The sequence below is a fragment of the Heterodontus francisci genome, chromosome 5 (genome assembly GCF_036365525.1).
Source record: "Heterodontus francisci isolate sHetFra1 chromosome 5, sHetFra1.hap1, whole genome shotgun sequence".
NCBI lineage: Eukaryota > Metazoa > Chordata > Chondrichthyes > Heterodontiformes > Heterodontidae > Heterodontus > Heterodontus francisci.
This window is the reverse complement of record NC_090375.1, coordinates 86,854,492-86,873,239: the sequence shown is the minus strand read 5'-3', so window position 1 is coordinate 86,873,239 and position 18,748 is coordinate 86,854,492. Positions and strand designations below refer to the sequence as shown.

The following is an 18,748-nucleotide window of genomic DNA, read 5'->3' as shown; positions in this document are numbered from 1 at the left end:
ACTCTGAAAATTATTAATACACAAGTGCCTCTTTGTGTCTTTTGTCTCCTATGTGTCAAAAACTATTTTTAAAAAACTGTTTAGGTAATGCTACATTGCAATGGCAAGCTGCCATAAACAGTAACGAGATGACTGCCCAGTTAACCTGCTTTTGGTGGTATTGGTTAAGGATGCGATATTATCAAGATTTGCTCGGCTTTTTTTGAACAATGTCATCTAAAATAGGCAGACAGGGGCTTATTTAGCATACTGACAGAAATACAGCACCTCCAAAAATGCATTCTCATAATATTGTACTCCAATGGACTGCCCTAGAGTCTCAGGAGCTAGGGAGGAAGTTAAACAGCAGGATCTCAAAAGGTAGTAATCTCTCAATTAGTCCCAGTACCAGGTCCAAGTGAGTACAGCAACATTATAATAGAGAAGCTGTGTATACTGCTAGGTGTATTCTAATGACCAAATAGTGGGAAAGAAACAAACAAGCAAACTTACAAGCAAATTGTACAAAGATGCAAGAATTCCAGAGTACTGATAATGGGGGGACTTCAATTATCCCCAACATAGAATGAGAAAATAAAAAATTTTTAAAAAAGAGTGTAAAGGGCAGCAAAGGGGAGGAATTCCTAAAATGCATGCAAGAGAAAAGGTAACTGGCTTGATCATTATACTTCCAGTCCAACTGGGAAGGAAGCAGTGCTGGATCTAGGACCGGGGAACAAAGTGAGGCAAATGGAGCACATTTCAGGGAGTGGGTGTTGGACAGTTGGGAAACAGCAACCACAACATCCTTAGGTTCAGAGTAGTTACAAGGAAAAGGAAATATCAAATATCAAAATAGTAAACGGGAAAGAACTCATTTCAGTGAGTTGAAAAGGGATCAGACTCAGTTGGACTGTAATCCAAGACTGACAGGTAAAACAGATAATGAACAATCGGAGGCCCTCAAAGAGGAGATCATTCAGGTACAGATTAGACACAGTTCCATGAGGGTAAAGGAAGGCCACCCAAAACTAGAGCACCTTGGAAAGCTTTAGAGATAAAAATGAAACAGGAAAAAAGGTACACATGATAAATGTCACGTTTATAATTCAGTGGGGAACCAAGGTGAACATAAGTACAAAAGAGAACTGAAAAAGGAATTATGATGGGGCAAAAAAGTGTATGAGAATAAGCAGCAGCAATCATGAAAGGGAACCCAAGAATTTTCATAAGCACATAGAAAACAGGATAGTCAAAAGGAAGGGTGGGGCCATCAGGGGCTGAGGCAGAACATGCGGTTCCAGCGGGTGAAGGGGGGTGGGGGGAGGGGGTTCATAAAGTCCAGGGCTCGCAGGCCACAAATACACCGAGTGCGGAGTCAGGAGCCAATCTAAAACAGTGAGATCACAACAAACAACAAGATCAACCCCGCAGCTGTGGCTTCCCTCCGGCCAAAATCTCAACAAAGAGCCGAGAGCAGAGACTGTACCAAAATCCAGCAGAGGCAGGAAGCATCTCTAAATGGAGGAGAAATGGGAACTGGTCAGGGAGAGCCTGTAAATGGAGAAGAAATGGGACTGGAAATAGAGGGGGGATGCGGGATCATATCAGGGAAGATTGAGTAAATTAAAGGGAAATGACAAAGGCAATAGATCAAGGTAGCAATAAAGGTAATGATAATAAGGGTATGGCAGGAAGCAACAGTGACTGCAAACTTAAGAGCGTGCCAGCAGACAGGGCCAGAGATAACAAAAACAGATATATATTTAAAAAATCGAATTAAGGGCTATGTATCTGAATGCCCACAACATTCACAATAAAACAGATTCATTGTCAGCTCAAATAGAAATACGTATGACCTATAGCCATTACAAAGACATGGCTACAAGGAAACCAAAGCTGAGACCTGAATATCCAAGGGTACATGACATTCAGGAAGGACAGGAAGCTCGGAAAAGGTGGTGGGGTAGCTCTGTTAATTAAGAGAGCATTAATACTGTAGTGAAAGATGACATTAGTTCTAAAGATCAAGATAAAGAATCAGTTTGGGTGGAACTAAGTAACATTCGCGCCACACAAGTGCCGGGCAATGACCATCTCCAACAAGAGAGAATCTAACCATCTCGCCTTGTCATTCAATGGCATTACCATCACTGAATCCCACACTAGCAACATCCTAGGGTTACCATTGACCAGAAACTGAACTGGAGTAGCTGTATAAATACCGTGGCTACAAGAACAGGTCAGAGGCTAGGAATCTTGCGGCAAGTAACTCATCTCCCGACTCCCGAAAGCCTGTCCACCATCTACAAGGCACAAGTCAGTAGTGTGATGGAATACTCTCCACTTGCCTGGATGAATGCAGTTCCAGCAACACTCAAGAAGCTCGACACCATCCAGGACAAAGCAGCCCACTTGATTTGCACCCCATCCACTAACATTAACTTCCTCCACCACCGACGCACAGTGGCAGCAGTGTCTACCATCTACAAGATGCACTGCAGCAACGCAACAAGGCTCCTTAGACAGCAGCTTCCAAACCTGCGACCTCTACCAACTAGAAGGACAAGGGCAGCAAATGCATGGGAACACCACCACCTGCAAGTTCCCCTCCAAGACATACACCATCCTGATTTGGAACTATATCGCCGTTCCTTCACTGTCGCTGGGTCAAAATCCTGGAACTCCCTTCCTAACAGCACTGTGGATGTACCCACCTTCCATGGACTGCAGCGGTTCAAGAAGGCAGCTCACCACCACCTTCTCAAGGGCAATTAGGGATGGTCAATAAATGCTGGCCGAGCCACCAACGCCCACATCCCATGAATGAATGAAAAAAAAAGAAACAGCAAGGGACAGATAACATTGGTGGGAGGAGTGTTTATAGGCCCAACAGCAATGGTAATGTAAATAACAGTATAAATCAGGAAATTAGAGGTGCGTGTAACAAGGATAATACAGTAATCATGGAGGATTTCAAACTACATATAGACTGGGTTAACTTTATTCATACTAATATTGGGAAGGACTAATTCTTGGAATGTACACGAAATGGTTTTCTAGAGCAGTACATTGAGGAACCAACTCAGGAACAGACTATTTTAGTATTGTGAAATGAAAAAGGGCTAATTAATAATCCTGTTGTACAGGAGCCTTTAGGAACGAGTGACCAAAATATGATAGAATTTTACATGAAGTTTGAAAGTGATGCAGTTCAATCTGAAACTAGGGTCTCAAATCTAGGAAAAGGAAACTATGAAGGTATGAGGGGCAAATTGGCCATGGTGGATTGGAAAATTGATAAAAGGTATGACGTAGACAGGCAATGGCCAACATTTAAAGAACTAATACATGGTTTACAACAAAAATACATTCCTTTAATGCACAAAAACGCAGCAAGGAAACTGTTCCAACCGTGCTTAACGAGAGAAAACAAGGACTGTATTAGATCAAAGGAAGAGGTGTAAAAAATTGCCAAAAAATGCTGAGCCTAAGTACTGGGAGCATTTTAGAATTCTGCAAAGGAAGACCAAGTGAAAGATTAAGAAAGGGAAAACAGAATGAGAGTAAACTAGCAAGAAACATAAAAACGGACCGTAAAAGCTTCTATAGACATGTAAAATCAGCAAAAACAAATGTGGGTCCATTACAAACAGTCAGGAAAATTCATAATGGGGAATAAGGAAATGGCAGAGAAACTAAACAAATACTTGGTGTCTGTCTTCAAGAGGAAAATAAAAACCTCTCAAATAATGGAGAATCAAGGGACATAAACGAGGAACTGCAAGACATAAATATCAGTTTAAAAAAAAGTACTAGAGAAATTAATGGGACTTGAAGTAGATAAATCCCCTGGACCTGATGATCTACGTCCCAGCACGTTGAAAGAGGTGGCTGTACAGATATTAGATGCATTGGTGGTCATCTTTCAAAATTCAATAGACTCTGGATTGGTTCCTGCAGATTGGAAGGTGGCAGAAGAAAATGCCAGAATTTATAATAAAGGATGTGATAACAGGACACTTAGAAAATAATGCAAGGATTGGGCAGAGTCAACATGAATTTATGAAAGGGAAATCTGTTGGAGTTTTTTTTTTTGAGGAACCAGTGGATGTGATTTTCAGAAAGTTTTTGATAAGGTCCCACACAAGAAGTTGGTAAACAAAATTAGAGATCATAGGATTTGGCAGGGTCGGAGGGGATACATTGGCTTGGATTGAGAACTGGTTAACAGACAGATAACAAAGAGTAGGAATAAATGGGTTTTCAGGTTAGCAGGCTGTGACGAGTGGAGGACCTCAAGAATTAGCGCTGGGGCCCTAGTTATTCACAATCTATATCAATGATTTGGATGTGGCGATTAAACGTAATATTTCAAGTTTGTAGATGACAAAACGAGGTGGAAGTATGAGTTGTGACGAGGATGCAAAGATGCACCAAGGGGATTTGGAGAGGCTAAGTGAGTGGGCAAAAATTTGGCAAATGGAATACAACATGGAAAAATGTGAGGTTATCCACTTTGGTTGGAAGAACAGAAATACAAAGTATTTCCTAAATGGAGTGGGGCTGAGAAGTGCTGAACTTAAAAGGGACTTGGGTGTCCTTGTTCATGAGTCACTGAAAACGAACAGGCAGGTACAGCAAGCAATTGAGGCGGCAAATGGTCCACTGGCCTTCATTACAAGAGGATTTGAGTACAGCAGTAAAGATGTCATACTGCAATTATATACAGCCTTGGTGAGACTGCACCTGGGGTATTGTGTGCAGTTTTGGTCTCCTTACCCAAGGAAATATGTACTTGCCATAGAGGGAGTGCAACAAAGGTTCACCAAACTAATTCCTGAGATGGAGGGACAGTCCTATGAGGAAAAATTAAATAGACTGGGCCTTTATTCTCTAGAGTTTAGAAGAATGAGACATGATCTCATTCAAACATACAAAATTCTTACATGGCTCAACAGGGTAGATGCAGGAAGAACGTTTCCTCTGGCTTGGGGAGTCTAGAATCAGGGGACACAGTCTCAGAATAAGGGCAGGCCATTTAGGACTGAGCTGAGGAGGAATTTCTTTACTCAGAGGGTGGTGAATCTTTGGAATTCTCAACCCCAGAGGAGTGTGGAGCTCAATCGTTGAGTATGTTCAAGACGAAGATCAATAGATTTCTACATATTAAAAATCATCAAGGGTTACGGGGACAGTGCAAGAATATGGTGTTGAAGGAGATCAGCCATTATCTCACTGAATAGCAGAGCGAGTTTGAAGAGCTAAATGGCCTACTGCTGCTCCTATTTCTATGTTCAATTAGAGACCAAACTGGAGATCTTCTTGTGGAGACAAAGGACACTACAGCTGTATTAAATGTGTATGTTGCATCCATCTTTACAGTAAAAGGAGGCAGTAGAGAAACTGGATAGGATAAAAATAGAAAAGAAAGAGAGGAAGTACTTGAAATGTTGGCAGTACTCAAAGTAGAAAAGTCACCAGGTCCGGATGGGATGCATCCTAGGTTACTGAGGGAAGTTAAAGATGGAAATTGCAGAGACTCTGGCCACAATCTTAACATCCTAAGATTGGGTGGTGGAAAAGGGCGAGAGGATGTGGCAGGGAACCAAAGGATTGCAAATATTAACCCCCTTCAAAAAAAATGACAGGCATAAAATCCAGCAATTACAGGCCAGTCAGCCTAACGTCAGTGGTGGGGAAACTTTTAGAGACAATAATCCGGGTCAGAATTGCATTCAAGAGAACAGCACGTAACAAGCCCAACGAGGGGGCGCAATTCTGCATTAAGTCTTCGGTAATGAAGCTGGGCAAGTGAATGAACTAACAGTGGGTGACCATTTTGGAGATAGTGACCATAATTTTACAAAACTGAGAGGGAGCCTGGCGAAAGTGGACTGGATACAGCTACTTGAAAGAAAATAAGTGGCAAACCAGTGGGAGGCATTCAAGAGCGAGGTACTACGGGCACAGTGTAGGCATGTCCCCATAAAGATTAAGGGTGGTACTGCCAAATCTAGAGCCCCCGGTTATCTAAAAGCTTACAGGGTAAGTTAAAGAAAAAAAAAGAAAGCTTATGACGATCGCAAGTATCTTAAAACTTTAGAAAGCGTGGAGCAGTATAGAAAGTGCAAGGGTGAAGTAAAAAAGTAAATTAGAAAAGCCAAAAAAGGACATGAAAAATTATTGACAGGTATGACAACCAGGTGACAAAGGGGTCTCGGGTTTCCTCTCAGCTTTCACCTAATCTTACTGTAACAGGATTTAATTTTAAACACACCATTTTTTTTTTAAGCTCCCCCTTGGTGAATCCTTGTTCATAGCTTTCCAATTATAAGGTAAAGAAACTAGCCAGACAGGTTTTCTTAGGTTTGAAGAAAAAAAGGTTGAACTTTATTGAACTTAAACTCTAATTCAGTAAATGCCTACGGATACGCGACGCGCCCACGCTGGCATGCATACGTGATGCACACATGCAGATAGAGACAAAAAAAGAGAAGAAATAAAGTGAAAAAGTTTGAGGCAATATCTGAAGATGGTTTTGGTCACTGTTCTTTGAGTTCGCTGTAAGGTCCTTGATTGCAGGTAGGTCTTGCATTTCATTGGGGCTCAGTATTCTTCTTAAACCTTGTTCAAGGTAGGAGACTTTTCTCTCGAAGTTCATGCGGCCTCAGTGGGTCCAGAAGCTTGTGAGAAAGAGATGGGAGCAGACAGCAGAGGTCTTCTGACTCCAGGAGCAAACATCTTTCCACGTTCAAAAACTCTATGGCGAGTTCAAAAAACCCTGGACTAGCCAGTTAGTTATGTGACCAGCTGATTTTACCAGTCCTGGCTTTTGTGGATTGTATCACCTTAGCAGTCTCTGGAACACTCTTCCTTACACCTTCAAGGTCTGGTGATCAAAATCCATTGTGGGTTGAATGAGTCAGGGAATGGTCCTTTTGTCTCCACAAGCACTGTCTGTTAGTATGCAAATGATTTTCAGCTGTGTGTCTAGCAACCCTTGCAACAGGCCTTCTCTTCTTCCCAGCAAGTTTAAAATCAATGTTCAAATGACAAAATTAATATGACTCATTCTTGGCAGGTGGGGGCCTGCATGACAGCAGGTAAAATCAAGGAAAACCCTAAGATATTTTATCAGTACATTAGGAGCAAGAGGATAACTAAGGAAAGAATAGGGCCGATCAGGGATGTACAGGGGAACTTATGTGTGGATGCAGAAGATGTGGGCAGGGTTCTGAATGGCTTTTTGTCTCTGTCTTCACAAAGGAGAGGATTGATGCAGACGTTGTAGTTAAAGAGGAGGACTATGAAATACTGGGATAGATAAACATAATGAGAGGAAGTAATTTGAAGGTCTGATATCACATAAAGTGGATAAATTACCAGGACGGGATGGATTGCATCCCAGGTTGTTGACGGAAGCCAGGGGAGGAAAAAGCGGATGCGCCGTGGATCATCTTGAAATCCTCACAAGATACAAGCAAGGTACCAGGTGATTGGAGGTCTGCGAACGTTGTACCATTGTTTAAAAAGGGTGCGACGGATAAGGCAAATAATTATAAGCCAGTCAGTCTGACCTCGGTGGTGGGTAAATTGTTAGTTTATCCTATCCTTCAGAATAGATTCTGTCATTTATAAAGGCATGGATTAATCAGGGATAATCAGCATGGATTTGTTCGAGGAAGTTCATGTCTTAATAACATAGTTGAGTTTTTTGAGGAAGGAACAAGGAGGATTGATGAGGGTAGTGTAGTGGATGTGGTCTACATGCATTTTAGTAAGGCATTTGACAAAGTCCCACATGGCAGACTGGTCAGTAAAGTGAAAGCCCATGGGATACAGGGGAAAGTGGCAGGTTGGATCCAGAATTGGCTCAGGGACAGGAAACAAAGGGGAATAGTCGATGGATGTTCTTGCAAATGGAAAGCTGTTTCCAGTGGCATTCCACAGGGCTCAGTGTTGGGTCCCTTGCTGTTTGTGGTATATATTAATGATTTGGACTTAATTGTGGGAGGCATGATTGGGAAATTTGCTGATGACACAAAAATTAGCTGTGTAGTGGGTAGTGAGGAGGAAAGCCATGGACTCCAGAATAATAAAAAATGTTTTGGTTGAGTGGGCGGAAAAGTGGCAAATGGAATTCAATCGAGAGAAGTCTGAGGTATTGCATTTTGGGAGGGCAAACAAAGCATGGGAATACATAATAAACAGGAGGATATTGAGAGGGGTAGAGAAGTGAGAGACCTTGGAGTGCATGTCCACAGGTCCCTGAAGGTGGCAGGCCAGATGGATAGAGTGGTGAAGAAGGCATATGGATTGTTATCCTTTATTGGCTGAGGTATAGAATACAAAAGCAGGGATGTAATGCCGGAACTGTATAAAATGCTGGTTAGGCCATAGTTGAACTATTGCGTGCAGTTCTGGTCACATTACAGAAAGGACATAACTGCTCTGGAGAGTGTACAGAGGAGATTTACAAGACTGTTGCCAGGGCTTGAAGGTTGCAGCTATGAAGAAAGATTGGATAGGCTAGGGCTGTTTTCCCTGGAACTCAGGAGGCTGAGGGGTGACTTGGTTGAGATATACAAAATTATGAGGGGCCTAGACAGAGTGGACAGAAAGGACCCGTTTCCCCTGGTGGGGAGGTCAGTTACTGGGGACACAGATTTAAGGTGATTGGTAGGATTAGAGGGGACACTTTTTCACCCAGAGGGTGGTGGGCGCCTGGAATTCACTGCCAGGAATAGTGGTGGAGGCAGAGATCCTCAATTCTTTTAAAAGGTACCAGGACGTGTACCTGAAGTGCTGTTAGCTGCAGGGACCAAGTGCTGGAAGGTGGGATGAGCTTGGGAGGCTAGTTTAGTAGGCTGCGCGGACATTATGGGCTGCATGGCCTCCTCCTGTGCTGCACTTTTTCTATGGTTCTAAAATTAATTGGCATTTGGAAAAGTATGGGTTAATAAATGAAAGTCAGTATAGATTTGCTCAAGACAAATATTATTTGACTAACGATCGAATTTTTGATGAAGTAATGGAGAGTGGATCAGAGTAGTGCAGTGGATGTCTGTACATGGACTTTCATAATATGTTTGATAAAGTACCACATAATAGACTTGTTATCAAAATTGAAGCCCACGGGATTGAAGGGGCAGTGGCTGCATGGATACAAAATTGGCTAAGGGACAGGAGAGTCGTGGTGAACCATTGTTTCTCAGACTGGAGGGGAAATAAGCAGTGCTGTCTCCCAGGGGTCAGTGTTGGGGTCACTGCTCTTTTTGATACAAATTCATGACCTGGACTTGGGTATACTGGGGAAAGCTTGCAGATGACATTAAACTCAGAAATGTAATAAACACTGAGGAGGATAACAGACGTCAAGAGGACATGGACACACTGGTGAAATGCACGGACAAATGACAGGTGAAAGTTAACACAGACAAGTATGAAGTGATTTATTTTGGAAGGAAGAAAGAACAGAGAGACAATATGAATTAAATGGTACAATATCAAAGTGGGTGCAAGAACACAGACATCTTGGGGTGTATGTGCACAAGTCTTTGAAAATGGCAGGACAAATTGAAAAGGCTGTTAAAATGCATACCCTGGCTTTATAAATAGAGGCATTGAGCAAAAAAGCAAAGAAAGTTATGCTACCTTTATAAAAATACTGGTTAGGTCTCAGCTGGATCATGGTGGCCAATTACGGGCACCATACTTTAGGGAGGGTGTCAAAGCCTTATGAGAAGTACAGAGGAGATTTACTAGAATGATACCAAGAATGAAGGACATCAGTTACATGGAGAGACTAAAGATACTCGAGGTGTTCTCCTTAGAGCAGAGAAGAAACCAATAGAAATGTTCAAAATCATTTATAGTTTTGACAGAGAAATTGGAGTAACATTTTCCAGGTGGCAGAAGAATTGGTAACCAGTGGACACAGACTTAAAGTAAGTGCCAAAATAACCAAAGGAAAAATAAATTTAGGCAGAGAGTTGTTGCATTCCAACGTGCTGACTAAAAAGATGGAGGAAGCAAATTCAATGATAACATGAAAAAGGGAACTGGATAAATACCTGAAGTGGGATGATTTGCAGGGCTTGGGTGGGGGGGGGGGGGGGGGGGGGGGGGCTGCGGGACTAATTGGATCGTTCTTTCAACGAGCTCACAAAGGCACGATGGGCTGACTAGCCTCCTGTGCTGCATCATTCTATGGTCCTAGGTACAAAAAAATTTTTTAAAGGCAAACAGAATGTTGGCCTTCAGTTCAAGAAGGCTGGAATACAAAGATGTGGATATTATGCCACAGTTCGATTAAGCTCTAGTTAAACAGCATCTGTTGTACTGCATTTGATTCTGGGCACCGCACCTCAGGAATGATATATTGTCTTTGGAGGGGATGCATTGCAGATTCACCAGAATGATACAGTACTAAATGGACTAAATTATGAGGACAGGTTGTAAATTCTTGAATTCCCTTGAGTATAGAAGATTAACGGGTGATTTAAGTGAGGATTGTTAGCTGATTGAAGGATTTGATAGGGCAGATGGTGAGAAACCATTTCCTCGTGTTGCCGGGGGGTGGGGGGGGGGGGGGGGTGGCGTGGTGGAGAAGACGGCTGGAATCCTGAACTAGGGGGAAAAAAGGTAGAAGATGTGAACAGCCTGAGCAAAGACAAAAGATGCAGGAGCAAAAAGTTTGAAGCAAGCATTTATAAAGGTCAAAGAAAGGATATTATAGCTTGCCGATCAAGTTGGCATTGGACTAAAATTTTACATTTTTAACCACTGAAGCTGAGTAAACATCCTGCAAATAACTATGATTCTTTAACAAAGATAGTTATGTCAGCCTTATTACTGGAAACAAAAATATGCAATGTCTTGGAGTTGAGGGTGTATGGCAAGGGTTAATTCTTTACACTCACCAAAGCCTTTGACCTCGTCAGCAGACGTGGTCTCTTCAGACTAATAGAAAAGATTGGATGTCCACCAAAGCTACTAAGTATCATCACCTCATTCCATGACAATATGAAAGGCACAATTCAACATGGTGGCTCCTCATCAGAGCCCTTTCCTATCCTGAGTGGTGTGAAACAGGGCTGTGTTCTCGCACCCACACTTTTTGGGATTTTCTTCTCCCTGCTGCTTTCACATGCGTTCAAATCCTCTGAAGAAGGAATTTTCCTCCACACAAGATCAGGGGGCAGGTTGTTCAAACTTGCCCGTCTAAGAGCGAAGTCCAAAGTACGGAAAGTCCTCATCAGAGAACTCCTCTTTGCTGACGATGCTGCTTTAACATCTCACACTGAAGAGTGCCTGCAGAGTCTCATTGACAGGTTTGCGGCTGCCTGCAATGAATTTGGCCTAACCATCAGCCTCAAGAAAACGAACATCATGGGGCAGGACGTCAGAAATGCTCCATCCATCAATATTGGCGACCACGCTCTGGAAGTGGTTCAAGAGTTCACCTACCTAGGCTCAACTATCACCAGTAACCTGTCTCTAGATGCAGAAATCAACAAGCGCATGGGTAAGGCTTCCACTGCTATGTCCAGACTGGCCAAGACAGTGTGGGAAAATGGCGCACTGACACGGAACACAAAAGTCCGAGTGTATCAGGCCTGTGTCCTCAGTACCTTGCTCTATGGCAGCGAGGCCTGGACAACGTATGTCAGCCAAGAGTGACGTCTCAATTCATTCCATCTTCGCTGCCTCCGGAGAATACTTGGCATCAGGTGGCAGGACTATATCTCCAACACAGAAGTCCTTGAAGCGGCCAACACCCCCAGCTTATACACACTACTGAGTCAGCGGCGCTTGAGATGGCTTGGCCATGTGAGCCGCATGGAAGATGGCAGGATCCCCAAAGACACATTGTACAGCGAGCTCGCCACTGGTATCAGACCCACCGGCCGTCCATGTCTCCGCTATAAAGACGTCCGCAAACGCGACATGAAATCATGTGACATTGATCACAAGTCGTGGGAGTCAGTTGCCAGCATTCGCCAGAGCTGGCGGGCATCCATAAAGACAGGGCTAAATTGTGGCGAGTCGAAGAGACTTAGTAGTTGGCAGGAAAAAAGACAGAGGCGCAAGGGGAGAGCCAACTGTGCAACAGCCCCGACAAACAAATTTCTCTGCAGCACCTGTGGAAGAGCCTGTCACTCCAGAATTGGCCTTTATAGCCACTCCAGGCGCTGCTTCACAAACCACTGACCACCTCCAGGTGCGTATCCATTGTCTCTCGAGGTAAGGAGGCCCAAAAGAAAAAAATAATTCTTTACACTAATTTAAGCTTTTCAAGTGTTTGCTTCAGTAATGTTCAGTTGGTCTGTGGGAATTAAAAGTTTCAGGCAGTGATATTTAGCTGATAAAAAATTAATTTACAAGTCTCCTTTCAGCTGGCCCCATTGATCAACAAGATGTCCTGTCAGGAAAAGGTCACATCTGTGCAAAGCAAGTGATAACATCCTCTACAGTGGAACCTTTATTCATTAATTTCTTTGCAACTGTCACCAGTTGAATGATTTGATTGACAGATCAGTCAAGGTAAAGCCACGATAAAGTGTGGGAGCAATTCTTGCTAAAGCTGAAGTCATTGCAGCTGCTTGAGGTAATGCTACTCTCACATAGAAAAGATATACATGATCAGCTGTTAACCATCCCACCCCCGCCCCCAACACACCCCAAACTCAAAACATCTTGCCTGAAACAGATCCCCAATTTTCATTGCTCCATCATTGCTGGCCATGCCATCAGCTGCATAAGCCCCAAGTTGTGGAATTTTTTCCCTAAACCTCTCCACTTCTCATCTGCACTTTCATCCTTTAAGACCACTCCTCAAAACCTCTCTCTTTGACCAAGCTTTTGGTCATCTGTCCCTATATCTCCTTATGTGGCTAGGTGCCAAATTGTGTTTGATCACACTCCTACGAAGTGCCTTGGGACATTTTACTATGTTAAAGACGTTTTACAAATGCAAGCTGTTGTTACAATTATCGTTAATAATAGTTATCAATGTACGCTTAAGTTCTTATGTCTTCCAACAAATGCCTGTATCAATTATCTTGAATAACCAACTTAGAAATAAAAGAATATCCATTCCCCACCAGGGTTAATCTGTGTGAAGGAGGAGTAGGCTGAACTTTGTTCTCAGTCTGCAGTATTGGTAATTTCATCTGTGTTTACAGTTCTAACAGCACACATCAGCAAGGCCTATTAGAAACGAAAGACAGGAAACAAAAAGGCAAAAGTGGAAGGCATAGAAATCAAGGGCAAGAAACAAATAAGGCCATAGTGCAAAATAATGCTAAGATGACTAAGAATGTTAAAAAGACAAGCCTAAAGGCATTGTGTCTCAACGCGCGGAGAGTTCGCAAATCACCAAGCAAACAGATGTAAATGAGTACGATATAGTTGCGATTACGAAGACATGGCTGCAGGGTGACCAAGAATGGGAACTGAACCTCCAAGGGTATTCAATATTTAGGAAGGACAGGCAAAAAAGGGAAGGAGGTGGAGTAGTATTGTTCGTAAAAGAGGAAATCAATAAAATAGTGAGGAAGGATATTAGCTCAGAGAATCCTGATGTGGAATCTGTATGGGTGGAGCTAAGAAACACCAAAGGGCAGAAAACGTTGGTGGGGGTTGTATATAGACTCCCAAACAGCAGTGGTGTTGTACAGGATGGCATTAAACAAGAAATTAGAGACGCATGCAATAAGGGTGCAACTGTAATTATGGGTTGACTCTAATCTACATATAGATTCGGCAAACCAAATTAGCAATAATACTGTAGAGGAGGAATTCCTGGAGTGCGTACGTGATGGTTTTTTGGACTAATACGTTGAGGAACCAACTAGATAACAGGCCATCCTAGACTGGGTATTGTGTAATGAGAAAGGATTAGTTAACAATCTTGTTGTGGGGAAGAGTGACCATAACATGATAGAATTCTTCATTAAGATGGAGAGTGAGAGCTGATTCCAAGACTAAGGTCCTGAATCTAAATAAAGGAAACTATGCAGGTATGAGTGGCTATGATAGATTGGGGAACGTTACTTAAAGGGTTGACAGTGGATAGGCAATGGCTAGCATTTAAAGAGTGCATGGATGAATTACAACAATTGTTCATTCCTGTCTGGCGCAAAAATAAAACAGGAAGGGTGGCTCAACTGTGGCTTACAAGAGAAATTAGTGATAGTATTAGATCCAAGGAGGAGAAATATAAAATGGTCAGAACAAGCAGCCAACCTGACGATTGGGAGCAGTTCAGAATTCAGCAAAGGAGGATAAAGGGATTGATTAAGAAGGGGAAAATAGAGTATGAGAGTAAGCTTGCAGAGAACATAAAAACTGACTGTAAAAGCTTCTATAGATATGTGAAGAGAAAAAGATTAGTGAAGACAAATGTGGGTCCCTTACAGTCAGAAACGGGGGAAATTTACAATGGGGAACAAAGAAATGGCAGACCAATTAAATACACACTTTGATAAAAGCAAAATACTGCGGATGCTGGAAATCTAAAATAAAAACAAGAAATGCTGGAACCACTCAGCAGGTCTAGCAACATCTGTGAGAAGAGAAGCAGAGTTAACATTTCGGGTCAGTGACCCTTCTTCGGAACTGACAAATATTAGAAAAGTCACAGGTTATAAGCAAGGGAGGTGGGGGTGGGGCAAGAAATAACAAAGGAGGTCTAGATTGGACCAGGCCACATAGCTGACCAAAAGGTCACAGAGCAAAGGCAAAATACACACTTTGGTTCTGTCTTTACAAAGGAGAACACAAATTACCCCCCCAGAAATGTTGGGGAACATAGGGTGTAGTGAGAAGGAGGAACTGTATGAAATCAGTATTAGTAGGGAAATGGTGTTAGGGAAATTGATGGGATTGAAGGCCGATAGATCCCCAGGGCCTGATAATCGACATCCCAGAGTACTTAAAGGAAGTGGCCCTTGAAATAGTAGATGAATTGCTGGTCATTTTTCAAAATTCGATAGACTCTGGAACAGTTCCAACAGATTGGAGGGTAGCTAATGTAACCCCACTATTTAAAAAAGGCAGAGAGAAAACAGGGAATTATAGACAGGTTAGCCTGACATCAGTAGTGGGGAAAATACTAGAGTCCATTATAAAAGATGTAATAGCAGAGCACTTGGAAAACAATAACATGGTCGGACAAAGTCAACATGGATTTACGAAAGGGAAATCATGCTTAACAAATCTACTGGAATTTTTTGAGGATGTAACTAGTAGAATAGATAAGGGAGAACCAGTGGATGTGGTTTATTTGGACTTTCAAAAGGCTTTCGATAAGGTCCCACATGGGATTGGGGGTAAGGTACTGACATGGATAGAGAACTGGTTGGCAGACAGGAAACAAAGAGTATGAATAAACAGGTCTTTTTCCAAGTGGCAGGCAGTGACTAGTGGGGTTACCGCAGGGATCAGTGCTAAGACTCCAGCTATTCACAATATATATTAATGATATAGATGAGGGAATTAAATGTAATATATCCAAGTTTGCAGATGACACAAAGCTGGGTGGAGTGTGAGCTGTGAGGAGGATGCAGAGAAGCTCCAGTGTGATTTGGACAGGTTGAGTGAGTGGGCAAATACATGGCAGATACAGTATAATGTGAAAAATGTGAGGTTATCCACTTTGGTGGCAAAAAACAGAAAGGCAGATTATCTGAACGGCAATAGATTGGGCAAGGGGGAGGTGCAGCGAGACCTGGGTGTCCTTGTGCACCAGTCACTGAAAGTAAGCATGCAGGTGCAGCAGCCAGCTAAGAAGGCAAATGGTATGTTGGCCTTCATAGCGAGAGGATTCGAATACAGGAGCAAGGATGTTTTGCTGCAATTATACAAGGCCTTGGTGAGATCACATCTGAAGTATTGTGTGCAGTTTTGGTCTCCTTATCTGAGGAAGGATGTTCTTGCTATGGAGGGAGTGCAGTGAAGGTTCACCAGACTGATTCCTGGGATGGCAGGACTGACGTATGAAGAGAGATTGGGTCGATAAGGCTTGTATTCGCTAGGGTTTAGAAGAATGACAGGGGATCGCATAGAAACCGACAAAACAGGACTGGACAGACTAGATGCAGGAAGGATGTTCCCGATGACGGGGTGTCCAGAACCAAGGGTCACAATCTAAGGATAAGGGGTAAGCCATTTAGAACTGAGATGAGGAGGGATTTCTTCACCCAGAGAGTGGTGAATCTGTGGAATTCTCAACCACAGAAAGCAGTTGAGGTCAAATCATTAAATATATTCAAAAAAGAGTTAGATAGAGTTCTTAGGGATAAAGGGATCAAGAGATACGGGGAGAAAGTGGAAACAGGGTACTGAGTTTGGACGATCAGCCATGATCATATTGAATGGCGGTGCAAGCTCGAAGGGCTGAATGGCCTGCTCCTATTTTCTGTGTTTCTCATAGCAGGTAGGTCCCAGATTCAATTCCCAATCTATACAGAGTCAGCTAATCACACCTTCGGTGGCATAGGGGTGCTCCAATTTCCCTCTTGCTTGGATTGTGGAAGGTGGACAAAATCAAGGATCCTTGAGAGCATCTGTTCCCAACAATTATCCAGTAAGATCTCCTGAAGTGCACATCTCAGCCTCAGATGAAGACAAAAATCAGGCTCGATTGTGATGCCGTCCACTGTTAAATAGACTAGAAATACTCAAGGTTCACAAATAAAGGCGCCACTTGGTAACATACTAGAGCACAACTGATGCCCACTGAATCATGGTAGCCCTCCAAGGCATCAATATTATCTGAAGTAAGGAAGAACAAGAAAACATAAGAAAATAGGCAAAAGTTAGGAAACAAAAAAGCCAGGAGATAAAGAAACACAACAGTTTAACGAAGCATATATCTTGACAAACCCATTTGAAGTTACTACAAAGATGATAATCTATAATACATTGAAATCTTACATCTGCACAAACTTCCTCAACAAAAACTTGCCAGTGTCAGGCTCGTCACACTTTGGTGTCAACTATTGTTATTACAAATTCTTATGTCCACATTTCACAATCGAAAATGCTTATATAAACTTCTCACACCCTATGAAGTCTTCTTCCCAGAGCTTCAGCTACTGTAGAGCCTCAGTTTTACAGCTCACAGCTCCTTGGCCTATACTACAGAGAAATTCTGAAATTCCAACCAATCCTACTTTCTAAATTATGTTTATTTCCATGTAACAATAGATAATACAAAATCAAAGTATTATATTAAAATAAGGACAAAATGCATGACTTGAAAATGAGAACTGAATTATATCTGCATGACCTGTCCCCCACCTCCACCAGTGCTTCGTCTGAAGCCTTGATCTTGATGCCAGACCTTGTCTCATCTGAAAGACAGCACCTTAGAGTCAAAGAGTCAGAGAGAGATATAGCACTGAAACAGGCCCTTCGGCCCACCGAGTCTGTGCCGACCATCAACCGCCCATTTATACTAATCCTACACTAATTCCATATTCCTACCACATCCCCACCTGTCCTTATATTTCCCTGAAAGCTGAAAGCTAACATGCAGGTGCAGCAAGCAATTGAGAAGGCTAATGGTAAGTTAGCCTTCATTGCAAGAGGATTTGAGTACAGGAGTAGTGATCTTGCTTCAATTGTACAGAACCTTGGTTGGACTGTACCTGGAGTAGTGTGCGCAGTTTTGGTCCCCTTACCTTAGGAAGGATATTATTGTCATAGAGGGATTGCAATGAAGGTTCATCAGACTTGTTCCTGGGATGGCAGGATTGTCCAATGAAGAGAGATTTGGGAAACTGGGCCTGTATTAGAGTCAGAGAGATACAGCACTGAAACAGGCCCTTTGGCCCACCAAATCTGTGCCAACCAACAGCCACCCATTTATGCTAATCCTACATTAATCCCATATTCCCTACCACATCCCCACAATTCTCCTACCACCTACCGACACGAGGGGCAATTGACAATGGCAAATTTACCTATCAACCTGCAAGCCTGTGGCTGTGGGAGGAAACCGGAGCACCCGGCGGAAACCCACGCGGTCACAGGGAGAACTTGCAAACTCCGCACAGGCAGAACCCAGAACTGAACCCGAGTCGCTGGAGCTGTGAGGCTACGGTGCTAACCACTGCGCCACTGTGCCACCTTCTTACAGCGCAGCACTCCCTTAGTACTCCACCGACATGTTGGCCTAGATTTTGCGTTGTTGTCTCTGGAATCAGACTCAAAACCCACACCCTTGTGTTTCAATGGCAAGAATGCTACCACTGAGCCAAGATTGGCAACTAATTATTAGCTGGCTAAAATCTAAATGTTAAACTCTTAATTTAGGAAAAGATCTTTGCTCAACATGATAAAACATTTGAAATAATCTAATAAGTAAACTGAAGGAAGTCAACTCATTGGTGAAGTTCAAGACAGTGTTGCTTATTGGACAATGTAAAGGTTAAGTTCAGTGAGTCAAATGGTCTTTTCTCATCCATTAAGCATGAAGAGAGACTTGATCTCGCCTGACCCCTTCAACAGCACTGAACCAGATGTGAGACTGCACTATGCCCTTGAGTTGTGGGCAGCATCTACAGAAAAAGTTAGGGATGAGGAAAAGAATCATACATGTGAACAGCATGCTGCAATATTCCAAATAAAATGTATTTCTGTCCATAAGCAACATGGAAAATTAAGGTGTGGGATTTTTTTTAAAAATCACACAATCGTTGCTACTGTAACAAAACTCATTAATCACTGCAAACAAAAATCAACAGCTCAATCTAAC

The 18,748-nt window shown here is 42.7% G+C and overlaps 1 protein-coding gene across 5 annotated transcripts in view; it reads right to left on the bottom strand.

The window, feature by feature from the left end:
* The window catches only part of trappc9 (trafficking protein particle complex subunit 9), a 1,144,460-nt gene that overhangs the window by 1,124,610 nt on the left and 1,102 nt on the right, over positions 1 to 18,748 (bottom strand). Inside the window, exon 1 of one of the 5 annotated variants that reach the window (XM_068031734.1) lies at positions 16,473 to 16,753. The exons of the other annotated variants lie outside the window; for them this stretch is intronic. The gene's annotated coding sequence lies outside the window, so the exon portion shown is untranslated. Of the gene's footprint in view, positions 1 to 16,472; positions 16,754 to 18,748 lie in introns of those variants that run through there. 5 annotated transcript variants of the gene reach the window in all.